Source organism: Alexandromys fortis, unplaced genomic scaffold (assembly GCF_014885135.2).
Source record: "Alexandromys fortis isolate MF-2015 unplaced genomic scaffold, M_Fortis_MF-2015_v1.1 scaffold_11, whole genome shotgun sequence".
NCBI classification, from domain to species: domain Eukaryota; kingdom Metazoa; phylum Chordata; class Mammalia; order Rodentia; family Cricetidae; genus Alexandromys; species Alexandromys fortis.
The window spans coordinates 4,222,234-4,244,266 of record NW_026067912.1 but is presented as its reverse complement, the minus strand read 5'-3'; the positions used below and the strand labels follow the sequence as shown (position 1 = coordinate 4,244,266).

Sequence of the window (22,033 nt, the reverse complement as noted above, 5' to 3'; positions counted from 1 at the left end):
GACACTACAGGCTGAGCCCCCTTAGCCTGGACTGAAGCCCACTATGACAGCTTCCGGTTTAAGTCCCCGGAATCCTGGTATCTAGCCTGACAATTGTCTAAACAAGCCCTAGAAATTGGAAAGTCTTCATTTTCCCAAGGACTGGCCAAGGTTTCATGTTCTCAGTCCAACTCAAAGTGCTCTCTAGAAATCAATTGCAGGAGTCTGTGCAGGCTGGTGGGGACCAGGGCCAACCAAGTATCAGCTGACAGTGCCTAGGCAGCCTCTCTGAGGCACCTGAACTGGTCAGGCCTGTCCTGCCAGGATCCAAGAATGGAGAGGAGGGGAGGAGGTACAGGGATTGGAAGGGAGCCTAGAGTTGGTTGAGGGAGGGTGGGACGAAGCAAGTTTCTGCAGCAGGCCACAGTGAGCAGAGGAAATCAGGAAGGCGATTATGCTCCAGTGTATAAAAACCGAAGGCTGAATTCGCAGAAGTGGTTGGGGCTGGTGCGTCCCAACCAGAGACGTAAAAACGAAGTTCTCCCTGCCACTCCTCTTTGATGGCATACCTGAGGGTCTTGCCTCCTGATACCCTGGCAGCAAAAGAATGACAGAGTGCTGACATCTGCGGTAGTGTGAGACCTGCTGCTCCCAGGAGGGAGGAGGTAAGAGCCGGGCAGGAGGAGGGCGTGCTCTTTTCCCTTCAGCTCTCCGCATCACTGGTTTGTCTGAAGCTGCAACTGACCTAAGAGTTCTGGGTCTTGGTCCAGAGTTGTGTCTAGCAGTAGTTCCAGGATCCCTCATTCTCCTGTCCATCTCAGAAATTCTTGGCCCAAGCCAGCAGGCCTGGGGCATATAGACTCCTAATTCATGGGAACTATTGCAGGTGGGGATGTTGTGAGTAGAAATTTCTCTTATCAGTGAATAGGCAGTGCTGGTAACTCACCTATGTCCTTACTACCTACTGTTTACAAATGACTTACCTACATGGAGAGCCTCCTATAACACAGAAAGTACTAGTCAATACTTGCCCTATTTTAGATCTTCTTACAAATGCTTGCTGTAGGATTTTGAAAGAAATTAATGTTTGTAAACAAAAAAAGAGTATCTTAGGATGGCATATAATAAAATGAGTAATGGTGGAGGCTGCTTGAAATCCTCTCATATACAAAGTATGACTATGAAATGCATTAAATATTATTGTTTGCCTATGGGGTAAGTGTTGTTTTATCTGTAGTTCTGGGCAAGCGAAAGTGAGACTCGAGGAAGCTAACTAAAGCCAGCTTTCATTCCTTGCAGAGCCCATACTCTCTGCATCTGCATCTATGGGGTTGTTTGTAATCACTGGCCTTCCAGGTTCAAAGTGCTCAGCCCTGGTACAGAACAATTTGGGTTTGTAAAGAGCCTTTATCCAGGCAGAATCAAGGTGATACCATCACCTCCTGTTTCCCATTACTTTCACTACCTTAGAACTTGGTCTCTAGGACTCGGGCTTCTGCAACCCTTTCCTGTGGTCAGAATAAGGCAGTCCATGCCATCTATGGCACAAAGAGTGCCGAGGCGGTCCAGCTGAGGTCGGAAGTTACTCTGGAAACTGTAGAACTGGCAATAGAAAGGGGAAAGAAATATATTTGAGAAAGGAAGAGCTGGACCCTGCACCAGCATCCTGGGGGCAGCTGGAATTTAAAGCTCACCACTTTCTAGTCTCTGCTCATAGTGAATCAGCCACATTGACTAGCCTACCCCGCCGCAGACCTCTTCCCTCTTCCTGAAACACTTTTCCCTGTAGAGTGATTTTCTCCCATTCCACCAGGTTTTGCCTATTCAGATGTTGCCAATTCTGTGAACACTTCTCAAATCAAGGCATCTAAAGCATTGTCCCCTCACCTGATTACTGTTTCCATAATGCTTATCACTCTTACAAGTTTCTCTCTTTTAATTTTTGCCACTAGTGGTATATAAGTTCCCTGAGGATAGAAACTTGCCTCATTTTTACCTACTGGGCATTACCAAGTCCTTGGGTTATGAATAGCAGATACCTGGTTAATGTTTGGTGGGCAAGTGAATGATAGGAAAGATGAGGAGATGCCTAGACTCCTAGTTTGCCTCCCTCCCATTCAGCACCCCCACTCTATCCTCCAGAGGAGACAACCATGTGCGCCTTGAAAAACTGCAGGTGTTCCAACAGCTGATTCCATTCTCGGGTAACACAAGGAAAGAGGTCAAAAGGCACCAACTAGACTTTGTTCCATGAGAAACAACCAGGAACGGAAAGGCTGGCTCTGCAGGCCAGTGTGATAAGCTGCACAGCCTATGACTCACCGCACTTTGACCTTCTAGGCAGGGGAGCTGGGAGAGATCTTAGCATTGCCTGGGTACCAGTCATGTCGATATATAAGACATCCTAAATTACTCCTTTCTACTTCCTGCTTTACCAAGCCACCACTGCAAGTCATTCCAGGGTTCCTTGTACAGCAGTTGTTGCGGGGGGGGGTGGGGTGTCATTCACTTTCAGGATGACAAGAAGGTCCATATCTGAGACCAGAGGATGAAAGGACTTTGTGTGAGCACTCCTGCTCTCTAAAACCGGTGCCTCCATTTCCCCCCATTTCTGCTCTGTACAAGTGAAATAATAGTCCATGCCTAATAGCAAGTGAGATGGGTGAAATTTCAGTGATGAAAGCACTCTCTCAAAAATGATTATGACAGTGAGATTGCGACCCTCACAGTCTCTCTCTTGCCCTCGAGCTCCCAGCAAGAGATGGAGAGCAGAGAAAGCTCGGGGAGCTGTCTTGATTCTGGAGAATTTCGTTTTCAGAAAGGCTACAATTGCGAACTTCATCTATCAGAGAGGCTTCTTTGAAAGATTCCTTTTCCCCCCATAGCTACCTCAAAAATCAAATCACACACCTTAATTAACACCTAGGACACTTAACTCTTCAGGAAAAGCATGAGACAGTCTTGCACAGTGCTGTTTCTCTCTGGCATGCACACCGTGGCTGGCACCATTTCACAGGCTGCTGGGTTTTATGGGTCCCTCTGTGCACTTCCATGTTCTCCATTGTAATTGATGCTAAGCTTCGCCCTGGCCCGTATGATTTAAAAGACAGCTGATTCCCTGGCTGGCTCTGTGCTTCTGTTTTTAAGACGCTGCTTGTGTTGTTCCATTAGGTTTCCTGTATAATTCTTGATTTTCAGGATTTTAGAAAATAACTTTTTAGCAGGGAAATAATTTTTTGAATTGGGATCCAAGCCTGGGTCCTGTTGCTTCCTGGAGAAGCAGGGACCTACAAAACAATATTGTGACATAGAGAATTACAGTGAGCACCTAGGTAATCCTTTTTCATTCATGCCATGGTGGCAGGAAGAGCAGAAGTGGCAGCGACACTTTGTTGAGACATTTCTAGGTTCTAAGAGCTTTCCTGGGATGACCTTCTTTCGTGGGATAAAGATATTGTGATCTTTGGAGGGTGAAATGCCATGCTGTATTGGCGACAGCATCCAGAGTTGAACTGCACTGGTTGATACAAGAGCCTTCATTTCTACACATCCAGGAAGGCACCTGGAAGTCTACTGTACAAGAGCACCTGGAGCTCATCTTTATGCAGGACTTGAGATCGCCTGGCCTTTCCTTTGCAGAGGGTGTCAGCCAATGAGAGGATGCTAAAGATGGTTGTTGAACATTATCAGCACATCCCACTCTCAGCTCGCTCACCAAGATTGGGAGCCATGTTTGAAAGGGACCCCGTTTCTCTGGGGCTGTCTTTGTGACCTCCAATAAATGGACAAATGTTCTCATAAAGACAAATGGTGCATCTATCTCATGTTTGAGAATCAGCCCAGTCATAAAATGTACATTCTGGACAGTGTGAAACTGAAGCATTTTTAAAGTTCTAAACCTTTAGAAGAAATTTTTAAGACACTTAATCCTACAGTGGGGCCAAGGACTAATTCCATAATAATGCTACTCATCATTTATTAGTTGCCGCTTCATCTGCAGCACTCCTGGACAGGCTTGTCTCATGTCATCTCATGTGCCCAAGACAATTTATCATAGCGGGTAAAGATGTTATAGGTTATAGTTTTAAGTGCCTGGCATTGTTAGTCCTCACCTGTTTGATAATGAATCAATTTCCCACCACTCTGTGTCTTCAATCCCCGTGAAGTGAAGATAATAACAAACCTATTTTCTAGGGATGTTGTCGGGTTACATGAACCCCTTCATATAAACAATATTTGGACCTACATAAATAATACATGCATGTTGTTGTCAATTTGTGTGTGCACACATGCACATGCATGTGCCATGTCCAGTATAGTGACTTCTCAAATGTCTGTTTCTGCTACTTTCCTTGCTAATAGTCCATGAGACAGGTCTTTTTGCCACCAATTTATAAGTTTGAAACTGAATAATGAGGTCAAATGGCTAGAATAAGACTCCCAATTTCTCTAATAGTCTCAATCCAAGGCCTGTCTTCTTACATACCATATTTCAGTGAAGGTGCCAAGGAGGAATTTATATTCCTCTGAGAATCTACGTGGAGAAAATGTGTGCTCTTAAACCTGACTAACTTCCTTCTATATCAGCAATAACGTATTGGCCTTGTGCCATCAAGAGCTAGTGAGCAAAATATGTTGAGAATAAGTTGTGGACCCAGAATTTCACCAAAGACATCACAACTTTCTCCTCTGTTTAGAACTCTTTCCAAGACCAGACAACTAGCCTAGCCTTGGGGTCAAAGTGTGTCCCCTGCAAGTGGTCAAAGGGGCTATTGCCAGGATCACGTGTGGGACATGATTGACAGCATTTTTGAAGGAGTTTTTCTTCTAGCTCTATGATGGCATTGTCAAATATGGCTCAAATCTGTTCATATCAAATCTCTGGAGCTGTCACCCCAATACTAGTGTTAAAAGAAATGTCCCTTAGGTCTTCGCTAATCTGATTAAAGATGCTCATTCTGTGTGCTCTGATAGTCATAATTACCCCTTAATATCGGGACTGTTTTACTGAATCCCTCCCCACACTTGCTCCTGCCAGAATCCTAGGACCCCACAGCCAGGATAAGCCAATCATCGTTCTGCAGTCTACATGGATGGAGCCTGCAGAGCTCTTTGATAATCCCCAAGTTTTAATAGTAATTAATAATTGAGAATAGTTTCATTGTATTGAATGTTTGCCATATGTGAATTTAATTAGCTTCTGTAATTTTAACACAGCCACAATCTGGAGAAGTTTCTCATCCATCTGACCCTTGATATTTTAGGGAAATCTGAAGTCTAGGGAGCACACAAACTCATTCAAGACCACGTGACTGAGAGGGGCAACACAGAGTGTAAACCTCATAAACCTGTGACCAAGCACACATGCTTCACCTCTGGGCTCTGCTGCTGCTACAGATTTCTCCTCTCTGAATCACCCTCCCGAGATGGTTTGATAACATGGTACAGATTAGCCTTGGAAAAACCCGTCCTGCTGGCTGTCTCCTGCAGTGAACTCTGTACAAACCTGTCTCACCTGTTTCCCTGAGTCCTCCTGGCCTTGCCTTCCCCGGCAGGAGTTGGCTGTTTAGTTTCCTTTTGCCTCCTTTTGTGAACGTGGTTGAGCTCTTCAACTGTTCAGCCTGAGTCCTCCAACTCTATAATCCCAGATACAATAAGACGTGAGGATGTGGGTAGAGTTTTTCTCTCCAAGGAAATCCAAGGTCCAGCTTTACTCTTTGGATAGTAATGTCCCTGCAGGTTTTTTTTTTCCAGTTTCTGCTTTCTTCCTTGTTCTCTTTTCAGCGTGGTTTACTGGGAGGCTGGATTTCATGGCAGGGCATGCATCATATTTTTACTGTACTGAAATAGTTACAATAATTGGCACCTTAGAGTGAAGCCTGGCCTGTGAGTCCATCATTTACAAAGGTATGACTCCATATCAGAAACATGCCTTCCTTTATAAGTGGTGTTTATATAATTGGAGTGTTACTACTCCATAAGGTATGCAGAATGAGGCAGATAAACCTAACTAAAGGATAGCCTCTTTACTTCTTGTGTGATCACAGACAAAGAATTACTTTTCCACAATATTTTCTAATCCCTGTATGAGTGTTATCTCATTAATCTCATTAATTTTCACTCCAACCTAATGAAGTAAATACTTCAGTCATTTCACAGACAATACAGCTTAGTCTAGTTTGGTTAAACACCAATAAGATGGTGAGGTTGCATTTGAACCCTGTAAACATCCATTCCCTGAGGACAAGTATAGTGAGCAAATTATTAATTTGATGTTCAATTAATCATTTTCTACCTCAAGACCATGGACAAATTATCTCTGTATCCTTTTGAAGCTCAGGCTGAGATCATTTTCCAAAGACCTGAGGCTTGCTCCTCATTTGCTGGCCTTTCAATTAATGATGGAACAGCCCCAACCTGTGCCCTACCCCTCTGTTAACTCAGCTATACTGCCACATGAAAGAAACCACACCAATAGCTGTAAAGTTTGTTCCTTTTTCAATAATTGATTTTCTAAACAAATACTATTGCTTACCTCCAAGAGGAATATGGGGTATAGCTTTTATTCTCTCCTTCTGCATGGCAACATTCCCTTCTCTTTTAGAGTTCCAGTACACTCCGGGTTTTGAAGGAATTTGTGGAGTCAGGACTTGGGGTAGTACCATTAGAAGGCAAGCCCATGAACGTAAAATATTTCTGTCACATCTGTCACTGTGCCCTGGTACCCACAGCAGTTCTGACCACAACATGCTCAAACATACCTTTCCTAAATTGCTCTTTTGTCTTATAAGTGTAAGGCTGCTAACGAGTCATTTTTAAGATCCATTGACTTCACTTATGAGCATATTATAATAACTTGAATCATTGCCATTCTTTTAGGGACGGATTTTCTTCTATAAATCTCCTAATAAAGGATTTGTATGCCTACTTGGGTAGCCACTGGTAAAGAGCAGGTTGGACAGTGACCATCTGAATGTCCCAGCTACACCCTTCTCACCTAAATCTTGCTACTTCTTTGCTGTAAAAAGTCCAGAACTGTTAGACTTCTATTTTTTTGAACAACAACAATGTCCTAACACAATAGCAAATGCCCATAATAGCCATAGATCTGACTCAATTTTTAGCTCAGCATCTTGAGGTGAGAAGAACTAACTGATGGAGTGATCTGAATGACTTGCTATGGGACACATTGCTGGTGGGTAGTAAGTCTAGACCTCAGTGGAGAAAAGCTCCCAATTCCAATCTCTTTCCCCTAAGCTACCCAGTGAACCCCCCTCTTGCCTTTGCCTGGGTCTGTCAGGAAGCTTTCCATGATGGGTAGAAACTAGCACTATCCTGACTTGTTTCAAACCAGGTACCCTTTTGAGTTATCATATCTCGATTGGCGATGGCCTACTAGTATGTGACTGTGATTGGTTTTCCTGTCTTTGTCTGGGGATGCAAACCTGTATAAGAGGTTCGGTGTTGTGTAGTTGCTTACTATTTTGTTTAGGGGGAGGAGACAGACTGCTATGTAATCTGACTTGCAGAAAAATGGCTCTAGACCTTAGAAAATATTCCCTAGGAGTAGAAGTCATGAGGATCAAGAAGGAACACCCTTTGTGGTATCCAGACTGTGGATGTTAAGGTCAGCTGTGTTTTCAGAAGAACAGGAGCCATTCATGGCTTGAGCTTTTCACTGCAGCATTCAGACAATATGGCTCCGATAAAGACAGGCTTCACTAAAGTCAAACCCTGTTATTTACATGGAACTTAGGTGTGTTTAAAAAGAAAAATCCTCTACGTGGAAATGAGTGCTACTTACAATGAAAGGAGTAAATGGAAAAATAAGTACAATGAGCCCACAGCACTGTGAAAAAATTACAGTTAGGCTCAGCCTCCTGAATGCTCTGACCCGAAGACAGGTTCTAGTTCTGTCTAAGAAGAGTTGAGTGCAAACTGGCATTAGTTAGCAGGTACACAGCCGGATGAACCCGGTCTGGAGATACAGACTAGCCCAGTAGTGTAAATATGCCTACTGCCACTCAACTATACACTCAGAAGTGGTTAAAATTGGTATTTTATGCTGTGTGTGTTTTACAGAGGGATCTCCTTATGTATAGCTGGGAAACAATCTTCAAGATATAGTGTGAAGTTGGGCAAATACACAGAAAAAAAATATGAATGCTATCATCTGCGGATTTTTAAAGGGATGTAGACCTACACACTTCTATTGTTTTATAGGCAAGGGCCCCTGTGGAAGAATTTAAATCTGCAGAGGGAAAGAGGTTCTGGCAGTTGGAATAGAAAAGTAATGGGCTCACTGTCCATGGATCACCATTTGATTTGTGTTCTGGGTACATGGAGGGATAATTCATGGAATTTTATCCCTTTAAAAAAATGATCAGCAGAAAATTGAGAGGTCTTAAAGCAGTGGTTCTCACTGAGGGTGGCACCTGGATTCCAGCTGACCACAGTAATGTCCCCTAACCAGCAGCATGACACGGACATAACATGGTGTTGTTCCGTGGGCATGGCATGGTATTGTGACAAACCACCACCACCACCATCAGAATCTACCTTTTTGTTTCCTAAGTAGTGTATATGAAGATTACAACTTGAGACTGGGGAGGAGGCAGATACTTAAATCAGCATCTCTGGGGTGGGGCTTGAGCTAGGTAGATAATTGCCCAGGTAGCTGACATGATGTAACAGGGAACACTGAAGCCATTTAAAGTAGGACCAATTTTACTGCTGTGTGATTCTTATTCAGTGTGAGGCCTCATTCCTGTGAGCACTGGCTTAGAACGCTGTATCGGGTTTCCTGAATGTCACACAGAAACATGCAATGGTGAGACCTTCCTGCCCTTGGTGAGCAGGATGCCCACGTGTATTAGCTTTGAAATAATTCTCTCCCTATCTAAAATGAAATCAGTTTGGGATGGAGCTTTGTGGTAGAGTTATTGCCTACTGTGTACCAGGTCCAGTATTCAACACTTGGCACTAAGTGAACAACAGTAAGAACAAATTTGACTAAAATGGATTTGACCATACAACACCAAAGCTTTAAAGACCATTTATCAGTGACCAGGCATAAAGTCATAGTGGTGGTAAAGTCAGTCTTAGAAGTCAGAAGGATATAGGTTTGAGCCTCTGACATAGAGACTTACTACCTACCCGGGAGGGCTACCAGATCCAAGACACAAAAAGATAATAGGTGGTTCTTGGTCTACTGGGGTGAGTCAGTCGTAGGTGATAATTATGTTTGTATCCTCTCATCTGCCCATTCTGTGTCCTTAGTTCTATCCCTGCCTCTTCACATCTGCTCAGTGTGTCCTGAGCATTTCATGGGCAGATGACATTTCTCACATTGCATTTGAAGCCAAGGACCTTGCGTGCTGCCTCTTCCATATCTTGACAGACAGAGGGGAAAAAAAACCTCACAGTTTCTTACCAAATTATCTGCCATATTTCAAAAATATAACTGAAGTCTCATTACATGGATGAACGGCTTTCCATCAACTCACTCCAAGCTTTGATATTAATATAATTGTTATAAGAATATTGCAGTTAGACTCAGAGGCAATTGGAATGTCATCACTGTTAGTCACCTGAGCTGGATACAAGTGTAAGGAGAGCTGGTGGGGGATCGGGGGGACTTTTCCACGGGTAGATGATGTTATGAAGAGGGTTCCCTTGAGCTCTTCCTCTGATGACAGGTATGTGTTGAAGGCAGGGAAGGCTAAGGTATCTCAATCAAAGCAAAAGTCCTTCTCTATAGGAGCTGGAGACATTTCAAAATAGAAAGATGAACTGCTTTAAACTCTGATTAAGCCAGTTATAGCATCGCACTAGTTTCAAAACTGTCAGAGAGTATCAGTGCTTTGAAAACAAAGGATACTGATCTTGATGAGCTCGGTAAATTCTAGCTCCTTGCTGCTACACCAAATCATCATCTCCTCCAGCTTCACTTGTCTGTTGAGTTCTTGAAGAACTTGCTTTGTGTAAGTCCCAGCTCCAAGGTCAGAGACTAAGTCTTGTCTTGTGTAATATCATAGGTCTAGGACAGGTGCTCATTCGCAGAAAGAGTAAGCATGATCAAGGATGTTGTACAAGGGTTCCCCGCCTTGTTCTGTGCTACCCAGTGGTATGGAAATGCTGGGTGTTGTCTGTCTAGGTAGCAAGGTGTAACTGCTCAGATGTTGCCATCTTACCCACTTTCCTCTTAGGAAAGTTTTCTCTAGCCAACACTCATCTCCTCCACGAAACCGTCTTGCTGAGTGAATTTCTCTCAGAGTGGCTCCTGCTTTCCCTGCCTTACACAGGGTCCTTCCCTGCTTAAATCAGGTTGCATCTCCTGGGGCCTGCTCCTGGGAGCCCTCAACTATGTCTATCTGCCAAGGAAACAGAAGATATGACAGCAAATTCAGAGGGAAGGCAAGTGCCAGAAAGTCTCAAATCCCCAGACATGATCAATCACCCAGAACTAATCTCAGCAGTCTCTGGAGACCTTTGGGGTAGGGGGTGCCATCCTCCTCTTCTACCCAAAGCAAAGATTATGTGGCTCCCTGTGAAGGTTAAGATGTTCTAGGTGAGTCACCTGCTTACTCTCACCCCCAGTTCTACTACCTGTACCTAACCATGTTTCTATCTTTGACCTTGGAAGAACACTGATGTCTATGGCATTGAAAAATCACCCTGAAGTTTTTGTGCCATTTGTCCCAACCTGGAAAGACTGATAGGAACTTCCCCAATCAGCTTGTGGTTACAAGGATTTCACTTCTAGGCAGTCAGGAGAAAAGCTACAGGGTGTGGACAAGAGGTTGTTTGATAGACCACCTTCCAGGTTGGACCGGGAAATGGCCTGTTGCAGTGAGAAAAGACAGATCAACATCTAGTGTCCAAGGACGTCACATCTAGCTGGGCCTCTGAGCCACTACTTATCTTGCAACTTGTTAACTCTATCTCCTCATCTTCCTGTAGGACAAATGGGCAGAAACAGAGGAGTGATTTTCATATCCTCTTAGGAGTTATAAAATCTGGAAGTGATGATTTTGAATCACTGTGATCAAAAAAGGGTCGGAATTCTGAGACATTTACTGCACTCACTGACTCTTATGTCTCACATTCCTGCACACACACACACACACACATACACACACACACACACAGTGTCCTCAGGCAAACCGCAGACACCCCTATTCTCTCCTCAGAGATGTCTCACCTGTTTTATGTACCAACCCTCAGTAAGGAGCACATAGCAATAAGAAGACAGAGTCGAACATGGAAAGGTTCAGAAGTCATTGAACCAGATGATCTCTGAAATTTACCAGCTCCTTGAGCCTTGAGCTCTAATATGAGATGTACATCTTCTGACTATCTATTAGAAAGAAACACAGTGCCATGCAGCTAGATTCCCTGGCTTTAAAATTGGCTTTTACTGTCTATTTCTTATGAAAAGTTTTTTAACTTCCCTCTGTGTGCTTACCTCACAGATATGTGGTAATTAAAGAGTTAAATATATAATGTCCTTAAAACAATGAAGGTTATAATAAACATTCATGTGTTGGCAGTTATATTTTCATTGCTTAATATTAAGACGGATTTTTTAAACACTGGGGAGAATCATAGATTTCTCTGTAAGTCTGTTATAAAGTCATGGTCTCACTCTCTGGGTAACTATGGGCCAGAACATAAAATACATTCAATTCATGTGGCCCCATGTCTTCAGTGGGAAATTGAGATCCTAAACAAGAAAATTAGCCTCAATCCAAAGGAGTAAAGCAAAACAAAGACTGGTACCCAACTTCCCAGTTCCCAGGCTGGTACTTTCATCCCTAGTATGATCTCCATGACACGGTCATGTAGGTTGTTTTCATTGTTTCCCTTCTGTGGACTACTTATAACAACTGGGAAATGTCAATTTCCATCTCTGTGGAATGGGTTTATGCATTACAGTTGTTCCTGTATGGTTAGACAATTACCAAAAGTGATGTGCGAGCAAAGAAAAAGTGAGCAGCCCTGTGTTTCTGATGACTGAAGATATGCAAGAGTCTAAGGATGCTGAAGCTCTACCTCCAAAATACATATTGGTCCTGGAAGTTAGATTTCTGTGTTTGGGGGATTGTAGAGGGAGAGAGAGAGAGAGAGAGAGAGAGAGAGAGANAGAGAGAGACAGAGACAGAGAGAGAGACAGAGAGAGAGACAGAGAGAGAGACAGAGAGAGAGACAGAGAGAGAGACAGAGAGAGAGACAGAGAGACAGAGAGAATTACATTTTATTATTTCTGTGATGTCTCCCTGCCTGCCTGGATCTCCAAGAAGATGGCTCCCCCTATATCACCTGCCCTGAACAGCCTTCCTCCCCATCGTCACGGCTGTCTCATCACATCAGTTGAACTTTTAAGGGCATCATCACCTGATAGGATTTGAGTGAGGGAGTTACCTGTGCAGCTGTTGTGGTGATCCAGGACTTGATTCTGAAATCAGGAGACTTGCTCAACTCCAGCAGGCAGCACTGCCTATCCAGAGCCCACCTGAGGGTGCCTAATTTGATCTGCAGGTTATATATGCGCACATCTCCAAAGGAACCCTCTTCTGGGCTTTCTGAAACACCTGAGACAAGCCTTGTCTCAGTTCACAGAGGCTTTAGATCTGAAGCCTGAGTGGAGTTAATCTGAGTCCTTTAAAAGGAAACACTAGCCAATGTTTTGGCCTTATAATAAAACTGAAGGGGAAAGTACCTTCATCTGATATTGGTGACCTGTTCTCATAAATAACTCCAAGATTGGGAAAGGGCACATGATCCTGGCCTCTTAGAATCTTTCCTCTCTCACCTAATCGGCTCACTTTCACAAGCATACAACTACCAATAGGATTTGTGATATCTCTCTCTCCTCTCTCTCTCTCTCTCTCTCTCTCTCTCTCTCTCTCTCTCTCTCTCTCTCTCTCTCTCTCTCTCTCTCTCTCTCTCTCTCTCTCTCTCTCGTGCTATAAATGAGTTTGCACATATATGTGTGAGTGCAATTGCCTGCATTTGTATCTGTGGAAGCCAGATGTTGGCATCCAGATGTCTTCAGTTGTTTCTCCACTTTATTTTTTGAGACACAGTCTCTCCCTGAAGCTTGATGTTTCAGCTAGACTAACAAAACACCAAATCCCAGGGATCTGCCTGTCTTTGTCCCCCAGGACTAGGTTTATAGGACATGTCACTGTGCCTGACTTTTACCTGAATGTTAAGGATCCAAACTCAGGTCCTCATGCTTATTTGGTAAACACTTTACCCACTGAGCCATCTTCCCCAGCATTTTTTATTTCTTTGTTGATGCAAGACCTTGTTGTATCGACCAAGCTAACCTCATGCTCCTTTTGCCTTAGCCTCCTGAGTGCTAGCATTACATGCAGATGCCATCACACCTAACTAGATTTATTTGCCATGGGAATACCTAAACCAACTATTCAGCAAATTGCAATTCCTGAGACTAGATCCCTTTGGAAGGTGCTTAAATAATGCTTACCTTGTTTGAAAGATTTTCAGAGAACCAAGAGAAATATTGGGTTATTTTAACACAGAAATAAATTTGAAAAAAAATAGGAAAAGCATAAGGTGTTTCTTGAACATATTAGTGCTATTTTATAAAATCTTTGACAACTTTGAATGCAGAAGATGACTTAACATAGTATGTATGTGCTCAGCCAGGCATAGCTTCTTAAAGGTTATTAATGAATGCATATGCATAAATGTACGCATCAGTATATATGTATATTGAAGTGAAAATTGTTTATATTTTTGCAAAATTGTTTTAGTATAATTAGCTAATCAATAAAAATTATACATATCAATGAGCCATGTAATGTTTTGGAACAGGAATGCATTGTGTGATGCTTAAATCAAGCTAGACATATCTCTCTCCTCATTCATCTTTTGAAAAATACATTTTACTATATCAACCTAACCTGTCAAATAATGAGCAATCTATAGCAATTAACAAGTTCTGGTAAATGATTGCTAATTAAATTTTATGATGCATAGAGTGGAGACAATCTATTTTTGTGATAAAATAATCCAATATTTCTCTTGAATGGCTGCAAATCTTTCAAACAAGGTATACATTTACTTAAGCACCTTCCAAAGGGATCTAGTTTCCAGAACTGCAATTTGCTGAGCAATTGGTCTAGATATTTCTGTATCAAATAAATAATTCCATTTACATTTCACGCAGGCCTGGTAACACAGCACACCCTGAATCACTCATTACTATATGTGCAAAGCCTCAGACCTCACAAACAGTGTGAGAGCAATGTGGGCACATAAAGGAAACAGAACATTCTTGTTCCTTCCATTTCCCCAAGCTTTATTATGAGTACTCCCTTCTTAGGAGCTTTGGTGAGAGGACAAGGAAATATGTGAGTTGCCCAACCAAATTCCGATGGGAGATGGGAGCCACGTAGATGGAGATGAGAGCGAAAATGGGCAGACTGAACTAATGAGCTCTGAGAGGCCAGCTTAGAAAAGCAAATACTAGCCTAGCTATATGGTACTTTATTTTCCCTGAAGCTGGCGTTATAAGGCAGAAGCCTCTTAAGTCAACTCTTCTCCATGATCTGATGAAATTCTGAGGGAGGGGTAGAGAAGAACCTTGCTAACCTCCCATTTTAATCTAATCGTAGTTCCTAGGTTTTTAAAAAGCGAATAAGAAGCAGGGAGCTGCCATTCCTCATGAGTTTTAGGGGGCAGTTTAGAAACTTGATACAGGTTACTGATGAATGCAGCTGTGGCCCAAGCTTAGGTTCAGATCACCAAAATTTCATGCCTGCAATGGTTACACAGGAAAGCAAGAAAGAGATTTCTTCCCACTTTGGCTACCTGAACACCTAGTAAAAGGATTCTTCTTGCCTTAAACACAGCTAAATACTTTGGTCAGGTTGGGAATATTGTCACCACTTCTAAAACAGCTATCTTGGAATCGAATTGTACCTATCTTGTCTTGCTGTGTGAATGGCCTCCACAGCCATTCACCATTTCCAGAATTATTATCCTTTGAAATACTTGTCACCCAAAAAATGTACACACCCAAATAATATTCCCGTTCTCTTAGGCTGTACAGGGAACAAAAACATGTCCTGTGGTATGAAATGTAGACCTTCTGGAACATCCCACTCTGGGATCCCCCAGGTCCCAAATGGTAGGAAAAGCAGAATGATTTTAATGTCACTCCTGAATCTTAAAATCTACAAACCATTGTTCCCACCCCCACAGTAACCCCTATTCCCTTGGATGTCCTAGGCTTTGTTCATTTTATCTTTGCCCTTTCACCTTCATCCAGATCTATCTGCGAGTCCAGCTGAAATGCTCAGTGCAAAAGCTCTGTCTTACCTGCTCCTGTTTCCAGCCACTTTTCTCACAGTCCCTTTTAAAGCTGGTGTGCCGAGGATACTAACATGCATAAATGTTCTCCCTACTAGAATGCAAGTTCCATGGCAATGGCTGCCTTCCTTGATTTTCACTCATCATACAACATTGATTTAAATAGTTCTCAACTAGCATAGATTAATAATAATGATGTTAACCAACATGTTTTCACGTGGAGTGCTTTGACAGATACTGGGCCTTAAGATCTCTGTATATATCATATGTTTTACAAACTGATCGTGGTTGCCTCATAAGGCAATCATACTTCTGTGCCTAAAGAAACAAGGCTGGGTCAGATGGTCATTGGATGTAGATGTCTTCTTCAAGAGACTAAACCCCAGAGGAGCTCTGCTCTTGGACCTCCCAAAGAAGAGCTGTATTTCTTTCTCTCAAGTGCCACTGGAGGAAGTAAATCTCCCATAGTCTACCTTGTGATATTTGTTTCACCAACTTCACAGGCTGTCAGTGCTCCAGATTCATATATGCTTAAGAGTAAAGTTCCAATGTGCCTGAACATGTCCACCCCTCTCTCCACCTAACACCAAGCCCTGGGATTAGAACTAACCTGGAAAGACATCCAAGTCACCTCCTTTTTACACCCAGCCCCACGCTTAATGAGTAAGGGAAGTTTCATAATTTCTCTCAGTCCTTGCTTTCCTCACACTAAATCTTTCTAGGTCAGATGAAGCTCCTGCTCCCTTTTTTTAGATTCTCACCTATTGTCTTAAAGCTAGGGTATGCGAAGTGGGTGTAGTGTTGAGGGAATTCTAAGGGTAACCAAGGTTTCAGTTGCAGATTCTCTATCCTGTGAGCTATGAAAACACTGCTCACACATCATGCTAGCCTTGGTTGAGCCTGGGAAACAAAGAACACCAGAACATAGAGGAGTGTCTACACCAGCTTCTACTACTTTCTGACTAACCATTGGCAAAAATGTTACCACATTTTAAAAATAAATACTAATGAGCCTTCTTAATTCTAAGTCAAGCTCCCCTGAGTTTGCCATTGATCAGATCTGGTCGTAGAAAGCCATCCATCCAACTCAAAAATATTTCCTTTACCATTTTATACTCCCATGAAGCATAAGATTATATCATCTTGTCATTTTAAATATACATCTTAGTATTGAAATACAATATTTATTTTGGCTTTTTTATAGATTAGTTTTATCCTTTGACAATTAAACACATTTATACAATGTATTCTAGTTACCGTCTCCCTCACAACCTCTTTTTTGTCTTCCCCATCAAGATGAGAAGTTGAGTTAACTTGTAGTTGAGTCACTACCAGTCACTTCCCAAGCTTCATGGCTCTGAAGTTTATTCTGTTAACCAGGGCCATTGATGAGACTATTCAATGGGAACAGTCCATTGAAACCTGATGGGGTCATCTGAGTGTACACAAAATAGAATACCTTTTGCTAAAGTCACAGGGCAGTAAGGCCTGAACAAGTTGGCTATTTTGAAGACTGTAAATGCCTTCAGGAGTTGTTCCCTTTCCATTTGCTGTCCAACATTTCCTTTCTTCTCATTATTGAGGTTAGAACACCAAATAAAATTGATTAAGGCCTAACTTGCATGAAATTTCTTTCTATTGGGAAGAGATCAGAGCACACATAGAAACTAGGTAGGTCTCAGAAAATGGTGACCACAGTCAATAAATCAAGACAAGATAACAGAATAGGATGTGAAGAGGACTGGCTTGGCAGTGAGAGGAAGCCTTTCTGAATCTCAAAAGCTGCCTGTCTCATCTTGAAGGGAAGATGAGAAGGCATTTCAGACAGTGATCAAAGCAAACACAAAAGCCTTGAGACAAGCTTGTCACAGTCAGAAGGACAGTGTCAGAAGGATTGCAGAACACTGGGTAAGGGTGGAAGGGGGGCAAGGCCAGGCAAGACAGAGGCAGATCACACAGGGCCTCCTAAACTGTGGAGAGGTGCGGGAGTTTTAATGTATCCAGCCTGGTTTCCAGGTTTAGGATCTAAAGTCCGAAGGGAAGAAGCATAGTCAAGGTCACTGAACACCCCTCGGTAGAGGCAATTAGGTATTCTCACTTCCTAACAGTTTGTTCTGTTTCACGGATCTGCCCCAGCGGACAGTGTCCATGTCACTCAGCTGAGACCTTAGATGGAAGCTGACATCGCTCTGTATCCTTCACACTTGTTTCTTTTTCCCAAGGACCGTTTCTGATATTGGATGTCTCTCTTAATTAGAGTGTATAGACTCCAATCATGTGGCTATCTTATAAATGAAAGAAAAAGTACAAGTGATTCCAAGCCAGCTAAGTCCACATCAGTCTTTTAAACACTGGCTTGCTCGAGTCAGAGATAAGATCTGGTGGGTCAGCCGGGTGGTGGTGGCGCACGCCTTTAATCCCAGCACTCGGGAGGCAGAGGCCGGCGGATCTCTGTGAGTTCGAGGCCAGCCTGGTCTACAAGAGCTAGTTCCAGGACAGGAACTAAAAGCTATGGAGAAACCCTGTCTCGAAAACTCAACAACAACAACAACAAAATTTGGTGGTCGTCATGCACATCAGCTCACTTGAGCTGTCTTTGCCACTTCTGCTTCTTTCCTAACTCCAAATTCTGAACTCCTACTTCTCCAGTTTCATACACATCTGCTAGAGACCTTAGTAAAAGCATTTAAACTGAAAGGATCTGGTCAGTGTCTGATGTATCTTCCCCTCATTAGTGTATAAGTTATTGGCCAAATGAAGAACTGGTCACCCCTCCCCATATATATGTACACACTTACACATTATGCTACACATGTAGAGATCAGAGGATCCCTTTCAGAAGTCGTTTCTATTTCTACTATATAGTTTTCCGAGATCAAGCTTTGGTCATCATGCTTAGAAGCAAGTCTTTTTCAGCCCATAAAAGAGCTTCTCACATTCCTGGAGAAGGGCATCTTCCTGACACTCTGGGCTACAGTGTCTCTCTCAGGCATCAGAGCATTCTGTTCTTCCTTGAGCAGAGCCTTTCCCACATCATATCCCAGTTGCCTGCCTATCTGTGTCTGATTCCCCATGAGTTCACAGACACTCTGAAGTGAGCAGGTACCATATCAGGTAGGTCCACAAAGTATTCCTCAGAGCCTTGGATGGGACTTGGCACACGTCAAATATTTGATTTGTATTTAGTATGCTGAATATTTAATACATGCAGCTTGTAATGGTTTAGCATAATTTTATGATATTATAATGACTTTACAGTGGTGTAGAAAAGAAATACTTTCAGTATAACATGTATGTAAGTTCACATATTTTTCTGGGCAAGTGACAAATTATTGCTAGACCCTCTTGATGCTGGACTGCACAAGCAAACTACAGCTTCCTTTAGCCCAGCTGCAGTCTCAAAGAGAAATAGCCAGTACCCACAGTATACTGGGCTGAGTCTATTAAAAGCGCTTTTAATCTACAATGCTTTGTTATTACATATCTCTATAGAGGTGGAGGGTCATCACATTGAATTGAATTGAAATCAGCATCACTAGAATATAGTGTGGGTAGGTAGGGGAAAATTAGAAAATTGTAGTTGTGACTTAGAAGTCCTAAGCCCTGACAGAGCAAGAGAACTGGCCAGCAGGATAAGGGAATAATAAACAATCAATGGAGATATATTATGTACTTTCCTCTCAGCTGAGTGATGGAGATGAATGCAATAAAAATGAGCAAACGCATTCACATACTGAGAATCTCCTCATTCTGGGATCTGGGAGGTAACCAGGGGCATTCTCTGCTTCCAGATGCCATGCCTTTCAGCTGGCTCTGGCTTTCCTGCTGAGACCAGAGTAGGTGATGCTCAAATGAGGCTGGCCCTAAGGTCCTCGAGAGATGTGACCTCTGTGAGAGAGGAAGGGAGGGAGCTCAAACTTCAGCAGTGTCAGCCGATCTCCTTTGGAAACAGATGAAGATTCTCTCAAGGAAGCATGAAGCGGTGTGGAGTCTAAGCATAAAATCAGATCTGGCCCCATGTTCTTCCACTTCATAGTTCAACTGTTATAGACAAAAGGGATAGTCACTAAGAAGCGCAGATGGTCTTTTCATACTAGAAGTCATTACCCTGTGTGAGGATTTCATTATTGCGTTAGGGAGAGTCTACAGTACCCTCCCACAGTAGTACACCAGGATGAAAAGTTTAGAGGCATTCAAGCTAGGAGAGCGAAACTCAAAGGGGAACTTTTCTTGGTTACTGTCACTTCTTTTATTTTTGTGTGTTAAAAATCTTAAATTCACAATAGGATGAGCCAGAAATAATCTCAGATTCTGGCTCTGCTAGTGCATTGGCCAGGATCACTGACTCAAAGCGTACAGCAGACAAAGTCCAAATTCTCAGTGGTTTAGAAAGCAATGGCTTACTTCTTCCTGTGTCCAGTGTGGGCTGACAGGACATGATCTAACCTGTAACCAAGCTTTCCCCCGAGGACTTGAAGGCAGAGTACAAGAAAGGAAGGAAATAGACCATTATTTGGCTCATTTGACCTCTCAATAGCTTATGTCTGAAGCACTCATGCCATTACTGGTCCACAGGCCCTACCTAAACGTAAGAGATGTTGGGGAATGATTAAGCACCACACAGTGAGCTACTGCCTGCACAACACAGGAGAGACTGAATCTCCCCTTAACTCCTGGGTTTCTTTGGTTGTAAACTGGACTCAGTAGCTCCCACTACAAGGACCTTTGCAAGAATGATACCTAACAATGCATGGAAAGAGTCGGGCACATTTGCTGGAAGACACTAGCCAGTATCATTGTTTCTATGTAGACTAATAAATTCCCAGCAGGTTTTTTGTCTGTGGGCAACTGAAATGGTTTTTAACCTAACTAAAGAAAACATGGAGTTTATTGAAAAGATGATGGGGTAACTTATAAGAACGTGAAGAACAAAAGCACTCATTGTGGAGGAGCAGAGACCTGAGCTCCATGGGGCTCCATGGCAGGGATTACAGGGAATAACACCATGAAGTGCCTTTGGCAAGCTCAGGGCTGCACATTTTGCCATTCCTTTCTCAAAACTCCATTAAGGGATGAATAGTTCTTTTAAAGGAACTCTGGGTAGTGTTGCTAGAAGAGAAGGGTGGATCCTATGTAGACACCAAGTGTCCATTTCCTCTGTTACTTACTCAACACACAAACCAAACAAGAGTCAGTTGCAGTGACTTCAGGTAAGTAGTTAACTGAAGTAATAAGTCCATGATACCCTCAAGGCCACGTGTCTTTTCTCAGAAGTCTTATGGGACATAGTTTTTTTGCCTTGTACCTGAGAGCCTAGCCCTCGAGAAGGAAGTTGACTTGCCCAGTTATTAAATGGCAGCTGAATATTAAGTTCAAAGTGGAGCTGCTCCACCAGATCTCTTACCAATGGCTGAACATAATGTGATACAAACTTAGTTTCGCTTGCTCAAGATGACTTGGCTGACTCAGCCACGCAACATGGCTGACATTTCCGGGTTCCAGGGCCACGCACACAAGCCCTCAGGCAGAAGTGCCTAATGGCCCAGGGGAATCTTAAAGGACCCTGCATAACCCACATGTAGCATGGTTGCATCACCTACTTCTGACACTCTGTATGAGCTCTTGCATGCATGCGTGAGTTCTGCCATCTGCGTATGATGCAACCATGTCATCCCACTGTGTGCATGCGCTAGGCAACCTTTAAAAGCTGGATGCACCATCTTCAAGCCCTCTCTCTGCACACCGACCTCACCAGGCCTGTACACCGCCCCCAAAAAACTCCTAAGGGGGGTGGGGGTGGGGAAGATGACTTGGCATCCAAAGTTTTCTGGGTTGTAAATATTTGCACATATATAGTGAAATATACTAGAGATAGGATTCGAGACTCACAGACTGAATGCAGTTCATATGATACTTCTGGACTTTAGGAAAATCATCTTCTGCTTACATTCTTACCTGTAAATCCACTATCAAGAGTTACATGCCCAGGGGCTGGAGATATGCATAGCTTAGTAGTTAGGAATAATTTCATTTCTTCCTGAGGATCTGAATTCTTTTCCTGGTACCCTAGTCAACTGTCTTTAACTCCAGCTCCAGGAGATCTGCTGCCCTCTTCTGACCTGAATAGGCATTGCACCCCCATGCATAGACCTACATGAAGATACACATCTTATTTTTTAAATAATAATCATTTTTAAAGTTGCTGCAAGAAAAATATATTATTAAACAGACTTATCTGTCATTTAGTCAATTTCCCTAACCTCTCTAAGTCTCATCTTACTTACCTATAAAATGATTCTGACAATCTGACAGTAGTGGATAAAATGATGGGTTTGTTGTAAAGACTTGATATAATAAATAATTCAGAGCCATTGCTCAGTAACTTAGCTATTTTTTTCTTCCATTTTTTTTTAAATTTCATTGATTTCCTTATTCATTGTGTGGCCTAAGAGGACCTCCGGTTCTCAACAGACCTCAGTTTCCTCATTTATGATAGTCAAGTTCCATCTCACACCTAGAGTCTCCTTTCAGCTGTCATTTCATGCTTTGTTAACTTCCCTGTAAGGAACCAAGTGAAGCCATGCTGCTCTTGCTGTACCCGAGGGAGGAATCATAAGGCTCCATAGAAAAAACACGGGGTTAATGTTGGTAACTGGAGAGCCAAGCATGTGGTCACTATCACCAAAGCAGCAATCATTTGCCTAGCGCC

General features: G+C 42.8%; 1 protein-coding gene across 1 annotated transcript in view; it reads left to right on the top strand.

Moving 5' to 3' along the window:
* The first annotated feature begins 455 nt into the window (after positions 1 to 455).
* The window catches only part of Atp10b (ATPase phospholipid transporting 10B (putative)), a 271,382-nt gene continuing 249,804 nt past the window's right edge, over positions 456 to 22,033 (top strand). Inside the window, exon 1 of the mRNA XM_050138627.1 lies at positions 456 to 644. The gene's annotated coding sequence lies outside the window, so the exon portion shown is untranslated. The remainder of the gene's footprint in view (positions 645 to 22,033) is intronic.